Genomic DNA, 8,605 nt, shown 5'->3' with positions numbered 1-8,605 from the left:
CCTGGATTTAATAGATCTTTATAGCAAATGCCAACTGGACCTTGTCAAAGCTGCCTGGAGGCCCCACAGGGAACACCATGGGGCTATTTCAAGACTCTTCAAGTCCCTACTCAAGGGCTGAACACTGTGGCCGGCCAGGAATTTGGGATGCTTGAGTTGCTGGGATGAAATACAGTCCTGGAGTTTTATCTCTCCTGCCAATCACTCTGAGTGGAAATTATGAGTGAGGAGCACCAGGGGAGGCCTTCTTTGGCTACCTGAACAGTTTCGGGAGCAATCAGGACCACCAGATCCAAAGCTGGAAATTGTTATTGCCATCTTGTTTACTCCTAGATCTCCAGGCCGTACCATGGCAAACTAGACCTCCTTGGAATACTTTATAGTTGTAAAGAATTTGGTAGAGGGCCTTCTGCTCTGTCTCTATGCCTGGCATGTCCCAGACCCTCCATGAAACAACACTGATCGAATAAATGCATGAATAAATTGCTTTCATAACTAATGACTTGAGAGCTAGAAAGTTCTGCAGGGAACTCTGAGAATTCCCCTTCAACTATCAACTGTACAGGAGTCAAGAAAAGCGTGAGCTTAACCAATTAGCAGTAGGTATTCCTAGCACACTGCCTCCTGAGCAAACGGACCTGTTAGCCTAACTCTTGCCCTGTTAAAGGTAGGCTTCCTGGACTGTGATGACTGTAGTACCATGACTCAAGACCCCGAGCTTTAGCATCTAACAGATCTGGGTTCAAATCTAGGTTCTGCTCATTTGGCCTTAGGCAAATTGCATCATCTCTTTGAGACTCTCTTTTCTCTTCAGTAGAATGAGGCAACGAGGCCCGTACTTACAGTGCTGCCTGAGATCATGCAAGAGACCAGTGCCTGGCACCTAGAATGGCAACAAATAATAATGGTAATCATGACATTGTCATGACAGTAGGTCTTCAGGTCACCCTTTCCTATCCTTCCCCATCCCTAAATCCAGCCAGGTTCTCCTTGGCTTCAATATAGACCTTACCCTTTCCCATTTTTCCAAGGCCAGATTTTTTCTAGCAGAACTAAGAAGTGTGCTCAAAATTAAAACTTGAGGAAATAAATGTTTGTCTATCATAAATTGGTTGGGCTGGCTTAGCTTACCCAGTGTGCAGACCTTTCCTTGTACTTGTCTGAAGATTCCTAGTAATACTAATTCATTATTCATGGATTGGCTTATATACCTGGTGTTGATCTATGATAAACACCCAGGCTTAGGGAGTGCAGTGCTGCAGCAGAAAATCAACAGTTAAATATGTGGAGCAGCAGGTGGTTGTCAGTGCCCTGCAGCCAAGCACTACTATACAGCAGACCTGTACTTGAAATAAGTTGGGGTTGTCAGCGCTTGGCAATGAGGGACGGCATACACTGGAGAATTGTGGAGCTCCTCAGGAAGATGGTCGAAGGGACCAGTTACTAAGATTTGATCTCAGTGTAGAATTCTGGGGTAGAGAAGTATGTAGAACTGCCAATTTCTATCAGTGAAACTAAATCTGAGTTATTTAGATAAACACTTCAGAATATCTAGATTTTATAGGAATAATCTAAATTAAAAAAAAGAGATCGGACAATTTATTCTAATAAGTACTCCCCTGCCTGCCTGCCTTCCTCCACTCCCCTCTTCCCAAGTCTATGAGTCTGATTCAATCCGCAGACTATCAGCTTACAATTAAAAATATATATAGTTATTTGATTTTATTATTTTAAAAATTTGCTATAGGACATGTGCACTCACCAGAGAGAGAGACACACAGAGAGACAGAGAAAAAGTGAGAAAGCAAGTGGCCAGATATAGGACTTGAACCATGGTTGGCCATGTGGGAGTCCAATGCCTTAACCACTATGCCACTTGCAGTTTACAAGTTTTGCTTTGTAGCAACGTAGTTGGTTAGGTAAGTGTGATGGTATCTGTTTAACAGATATTATTTCATTTTTGTTGCTCTTTGGTCTTTTTTTAAAAAATTCAAGATTGGGACTGTGGTCCTACCAGTATCTCGCCCTAAAAATAATTGATCTGAAATAGGCCTTCTGGCTAGTAATGTTGCTGACGTGTGTGTAAGAATGTATATATAAATGTACATTTAGTTATGTAGATGTTACTTGAATTTTAAAAGTCACCTTGTTTAAGGAAAAAGTCATAAACAATGCACAGTTCCTTCTCCGTTCCCCTCTTGGGATTTTGGGCATGTATGCACATGCACCTATCATGATTTTCTTTCTTTTTTTAAATGAGAATTATTTTTATTTAACTTTATTTATTTATTTTAATGTGACCAGAGAGGGACAGAGTGAGAGAGAGGGAAAGTGAGAAAGGAAGCCACCAAGTCCAGGACTTGAACCATGGTTGGCTATATGGGAACCCAGTGCCCTTAACCACCACACCACCTGCTGGCCCTGCATCTATGATTTTCAAATCTCCTGGTCCAGTACTCGAACTGTGGTAGGCTGTGTGGGAGTCCAGCACCTTAATTACCATACTACTTGCTGGCCCCACAGAATATACTTCTTGCTTTTTTTTTTTTTTAAAGCGATATTTACTATATGATGCATGTGCTCTCCAGAGAGACAGAGAGACAGAAAGGGAGAAATCATCCCCAGGGAGATGGCCATGCTGCAATCCCTTCTCCACCATTCTTCTCTTGGGATTTGGGGCATGCATGTACATGTGCCCAGCATGATTTTAAGCTGCTGGATCAGGGACTTGAACTGCAGCTGACTACATGGGAGTCCAGTGACATAACTATTATGTCATCTGCTGGTCCTGAGTATTCTATTTTTTTAAAAAAGCTTTTTAGATAGAATTTTACTATGTCAAGAACTGCCTCAGCTTGCCAACTGGGACTATCGGCATGCACCACCATGCCTGGCTCTCTTTAAAACAGTGTCTCACTATGTTGCCCAGGCCAGCCTCAAGCTTGCCATTCTCCTGCCCAGTCACCTGAGTTTCTGGGATTATAAGCACGGACCACCATATTCAGCCTTTACGTTGTACTGGGAATCTAACCCAGGCCTCTCATATGATTCTAGTCCATGGGGCACAGCATCTTAGCAGCAAGTGCCACCATGGCTGGGCCTGGAGTCCACTTTTATATGAACAGTGAGAACGGAAGGATAAGACACACAGCTCGGAACCGTGGAACTGGGACACTGACAGTCTTTCTCGTCTAGGTCACTGAACTGACCCAGCCTACGGCAAAACTGTCTAACGCGTGTATGCACCAGCAGCTGCCCAGGGGACTGTGTGTGAGGGACTCCTGACCTCAGTTTGCTGTCATAGTTGGATTTTGTACATGACTTTGTGGCTGCACTTAGGTGCCACCCTTCTTAATAATTACGTGGAAATTGCAGGTGCTGCCACTTCTTGTTCAATGGATGTAGACCATGTAGGGACAGAGGTAGAGGGAGGAGGGGATGCTTGTTTAGAGGGTCCAGGAAGAAGCCAAGATTCAAGCCTTCATCTTGAGGTTAGGTTCTTTGTCTACCCTCTGTGAGATGGTGTTCCCTCAGTGTCAGATGTTCTTCTGTTGGCCTAATGATCTTTGAACTGCCTGCACCCTTATATAATTTTAAAAAATCAAGCCTCAGGACTAGCAGTTGGAGTAATGGCCATGTTGCTGGACTCCCGTGGAGTCGACCGTGGTTTGAGTTCCAGACCAGGTGGCTTAAACTCACACCGGGCACGTGTGCGTGTATACCCAGGATCCTGAGAGGAAAATGGAGGAGAAGGGATTGCAGTGTGGCCATCCCACCTTGGGGGTGATTTCTACTTTCTGTCTCTCTGTCTCTCTCTGTCTTTCTGATAAGTGCATATGATGTATAGCAAAAACCTCACCCCCTCAAAAAAGCCTCATTTTTACTTAAATAGTTTATTTTATAAAGTATCTCCATACCATTAATCAAAAAATATTACTTTCCATAAACAGAAGGTAACAATAAGGTCTGATAAAAAGTTATATTATGGGACCAGTAATGGAATGGTGTAATAGCTATGTTCTTGGACTCCCACGTAGTCAATCACAGTTCAAGTCCCAGACCCAGAGACTTAAAATTCACACTGGGTTCATGTGCCTACATACCCAAAATCCCAAGAGGAGATTGTGGCATTGTCATCCCCCCTGAGTAGTGATTTCTTGCTTTCTCTCTCCAGAGAGTGCATGTGCCCTAGCAAAAATCTCTCTAAAAAAAAGTTATATCACGGGACCAGCAGTTGGCGTAATGGCTATGTTGCTGGACTCTCATGTAGTCGATTATGGTTTGAGTCCCGGACCCGGTGGCTTAAACTCATGCCAGGCACGTGTGCGTGCATGCCTAGGATCCTGAGAGGAGAATGGCAGAGAAGGGATTGTGGCATGGCCATCCTCTTGGAGGGTGATTTCTCACTTTCTGTCTCTGTCTCCCTCTTTCTGGCAAGCCCTTGCATACTATAGCAGAAACCTCTCCAAAAAAAAAAGAAAAACAAAGTTACATCACTATTATACTTTTGTAAGTGTTTATGTATGTGCTAATTACACTTATTTACATAATATTAGTGGATACATTAGACCTAAATCCCTCTGTGAGGGAAGAAGAATATGCCCAACTCTAAAACATATGCAGGTGACAGGTCAGGTTCACGATTCTCCTATATATTTTCTGGGAAACTGACAGTTTATTCATTCATTCATTGACTCAATATTGATTAAATCCTTATTCTGAGACTGGCAAAGGTCCCTACCTTGTGATTCCTTGTAAATGAGATTATTTCTATGAGTCATGAATACCAGGGTGTTTTGATCTGTGTTTTTTTGCTGTTTGTTTATGGTAGTTTGTTTATTTAATTTTACTATAGGCCTGAGCACAGAGAGGGGGTAACATAAGAGGAAGAAAGCTCAGAATCCCACAGTGAGGGCTGGTTATACCACAGTCCTTCTATCTTCAATTCTCCATTCCATGAGAACTCTGGGCCCATTTAGACTCTGGACGTGTGTTCATGGTGTGCTGCTGCTGGAGCCAGGATTTGAACCCCAGTTGATCATAGGGGATCTGGCTTCATCTGTACAGCACTTAACCATCATACTATACGGCCGCTCCTTGGCCTGTGTTTTTGTCGTACTTCTTTGGCTGAAAACTGGGCTGATCTTTAGCCAGAACAGTTATAGCAGTTTTATGGCTGACACCTGTTCTGATCGCTCAGTGCATCTGGCTCAGATGGGTTAGTTATTAAATATTTTGAGTATTACCCTTAGCAGCAGGCAACAGAAACATGTTCAAATCCATTTAAGCAAAGGAGAATTCAACGGAGGGAACTGAGAGCTCATAGATTCTCTGGAGGCTCAAGAACCATTGGGGATGAGGCAGAACCAAGATTACTGTGAAGGGCAATGATGCAGGAGGTATCAGCAAGGTTGGGACCTTGATACTGGGCAGGCGTGAACCCTACCAGGGTCAGTCTCTGTGGCCGTCTGCTCATGAGTAAAACGCTAAGAAAGAAATGTCTGGCTGCTGCAAGTTTTTGTACATAGACACACCTCAAAGGACAAGACAAGGCCCAGATGATTACACCCCCAAAGAGATGAGTTAAGTACTCGAAAGGAAGCTAGGGTGCTTTGAGAAGAGGGAAGTGAAGGCTGGATGGGCAAATATATTACCCTTTGAAATCTGGGGGAGGAAAGCTTAGATGTCTTACTCATGCATAGGATCATTGTGGGAAGAAGATGCGTTTTGCCATAAACAGTCAAGTTGGAAAATATGGGCAATGTTTACCCTCTAACCATTTATGAGAAAGAAGTCTTTTCTCTCAGTGACGTCATAATTTCATGTCTCTGTTACTTGACCGTACTAACTATGATTTTGTGTATTTGGTGAGAAAGACCATCGCACCTGGAATGAAAGATATGGCTTCTCAGCTAGCAGTTGGTCGCTGTTTGGATCACTTGGCATACACGTTCTCTTCTAATTCGTTTTACCTCTGTGCTCAGCTGTGAGCTTAACACAGGTCTCTCTCTCTGTCATGTTCATAAATGCAAGATGCAGGATTTAATGAAGGGAATTTTCATCTGAGTCCAGTCCTTTCAGGGGCTCATGGGATCATTGGCAAAATATTTTCTTTTCTTGTTTTTCTAGGGAGAAACAGAAAATGAGAAATCCCCCCCCGGAGGGGGGGCAGGATGACCCCACTATAGTCCCTTTTCCTCCATTCTCCTCTTGGAATCTTGAGCATCCATACACATGTGCCTGGCATGAATTTTAAGCTACTTGGTCCAGGACTTGAACCACGGTCAACTATGTGGGAGTCCATTGATATAACCATTATGCCATCTGTTGGTCCCAGCAAGGTATTTTCTAAGAGCTAAATTTGTGGCCTGAGGTTGAAACAACTTTTATAGAATCTCTTTGGTAGATTTTTTTTTTTTTGAGAGGTTTTTGCTATAGGGCGTGTATGCTTGCCAGAAAGACAGAGAGAGACAGACAGAAAGCGAGAAATCACTCCCCAGGGGGGATGGCCACGCCACAATCCCTTCTCCTCCATTTTCCTCGTGGGATCTTGGGTATGCACGCACAAGTGCCTGGCATCAGTTTAAGCCACTGGATCTGGGACTCAAACAGCGGTGGACTATATGAGAATCCAGCGACATAGCCATTATGCCAACTGCTGGTCCCTCTTTGGTGGATGTTAACCCAGACTGGTATTCTAAGCAAAAAGGGACTCTGTAGAAGTCTTCTGAGCTCATAAGGAAAACTGTTTAGGCCTAAAAGTGCCAGCTTTTACACAGAACTCCCCAGTTTATCAATTTTGTAGAGGAAAATATTTTTGTTGATTATTTAGCATCTGATAGATAAAATTCCAAGTGTCTATCTAAATTTTGACTCAGTGTTTTTTAGTCAAAAAATACTTTTCTTTTTTATAAGAGAGATTTTTTTTTTTTTTTTTTTTTACGATAGGGCACATACACTTGCCAAAGAGCCAGAGAGAGAAAGTGAGAAATCACCCCCCAGGGTGGATGGCCTTGCCACAGTCCCTTCTCCTTCATTCTCCTCTTGGGATTTTGGACACACATACACACATGCCCTGCATAAGTTACAAGCCACCGGGTCCTGGACTTGAACTGTGGTCAGCCATGTGGGCGTCCAGCAGTTTACTTATACTTCCTGTTGGTCCCAGTAATTTTGATATTTGGGGTGCTACCTTAAGACCCAAAGGTGTAACTTGCTGGGCCATTGGAGATTCTTTCTCCATGTGACTAGAACAGGAGAAATGGCACGTGCAGCTTGGATCAGAGGAGACACACCCATCATCAAGTCAGAATTAGGTTGAAAATGGATTTTTCTAGAATAAAGTAATCTAATGGGTCAGTAGTTTTTCAATTTTTGGCCACAAACACACACACAAACCAACAGAACGGAAAGTTCCTAGCACAATATTTAGCTGTCGGCAATACGCGTTGTGCTTACAGTCCCTGATTTTCTCCTTTGTGTAATTTTTAAATGCTCCAGTGTCGATTGTGCATCGACCCTCTGTTTTATTAAAACACTGCTACAGGTGATAGTCCGACTCAAGGCCTGCACCTTCTGCCCTGGTGGCTGCTGTGGAGCTGTCCTCAGTGCTGATTTCCGCCCCCTGAATTGACTCCGGAGGTAAGAAAAAGCATCGTCAGCCCTCTGGAGTTAGCCACCAGAAGCTGCAGCACTACGCTTGGTGTATCCTCTTCCCCATCCTGAAAAATATTTTCTGCCTATCGAGCTGGAGGTGTCGGTGCTGAAGCAGCCATTGTCAGCCATTGGTCACTGCCCACTTTGGATATATTATCCTTTTTAATTCATATCTTAACCCCGTTCATAAGATACACACACCATTTTTATTCCCGTTTTTCAGATAAAGAAACCAATGCTCCAGAAGATTGGAGCTCAAGGTCACGTGATTACTTACAGGTAGAATAGTGATGTAATCTGGACTGATTTCAAAAAATTTTAATAGAATCTTCTCCTTAAGATGTATGTGGAGAGGCAGCAGGTGGCGTGGTGGTTAAGGTGCTGGATACTCCCACATGGCTGACCACAGTTCGATTCCCAGACTTGGTGGCTTGCTTTCTCATTTTCCCTCTTTCTTGCTCTCTCTGGTCAAATTAAAATAAATGAATGAATAAATAAAATTAAATAAATAATTCTTTAAAAAAAGATATATGTAGGGGTGCTAGCAGATGGCATAGCAGTTACATTGCTGGATTCCCAAATGGCTGACTGTGGTTTGAGCCCCAGACCCGGTGACTTAAAACTCATACCGGGTACTGTGTGAGATTCTGGGAGGAGAATAGAAGAAAAAGAATTGCTGTGTGGCCATCCCTGCGGGGCAGTGATTTCTCATTTTCCCTCTCACTGTCTTTGTCTCTCTCCAGTGAGCGTACGCACCCTAACGCAAAAACCTCTGCCAAAGGAAAAAATAAAGATATGTGTAGGTATGGAAGCTGAATAACTTAGGCCAATTCCAGAACACACTATTTACTTTTTCACAGAAGGTCTTAGTTTTTCTCTCCAAACAGCAGTACTCACCCTGGGGCCTGGTGCTGCTGGCGCGTTGTCACTGTGCACCACCGCACATGAC

At 43.4% G+C, this 8,605-nt stretch overlaps 1 long non-coding RNA gene across 2 annotated transcripts in view; it reads left to right on the top strand.

The window, feature by feature from the left end:
* LOC102483659 (uncharacterized) overlaps positions 1 to 7,626 on the top strand; it is a 23,142-nt gene extending 15,516 nt beyond the window's left edge. For both annotated transcript variants that reach the window (XR_335199.1, XR_001370672.1), the window contains exon 3: positions 7,547 to 7,626. This is a non-coding gene — a long non-coding RNA (uncharacterized LOC102483659). The remainder of the gene's footprint in view (positions 1 to 7,546) is intronic.
* The last annotated feature ends 979 nt before the right edge of the window (positions 7,627 to 8,605 follow it).

The sequence above is a fragment of the Tupaia chinensis genome, unplaced genomic scaffold (assembly GCF_000334495.1).
Source record: "Tupaia chinensis unplaced genomic scaffold, TupChi_1.0 Scaffold000355_1, whole genome shotgun sequence".
Lineage (NCBI taxonomy): Eukaryota > Metazoa > Chordata > Mammalia > Scandentia > Tupaiidae > Tupaia > Tupaia belangeri.
Note: the sequence above shows the minus strand (reverse complement) of the source record. Positions and strands in the feature narration are given on the sequence as shown.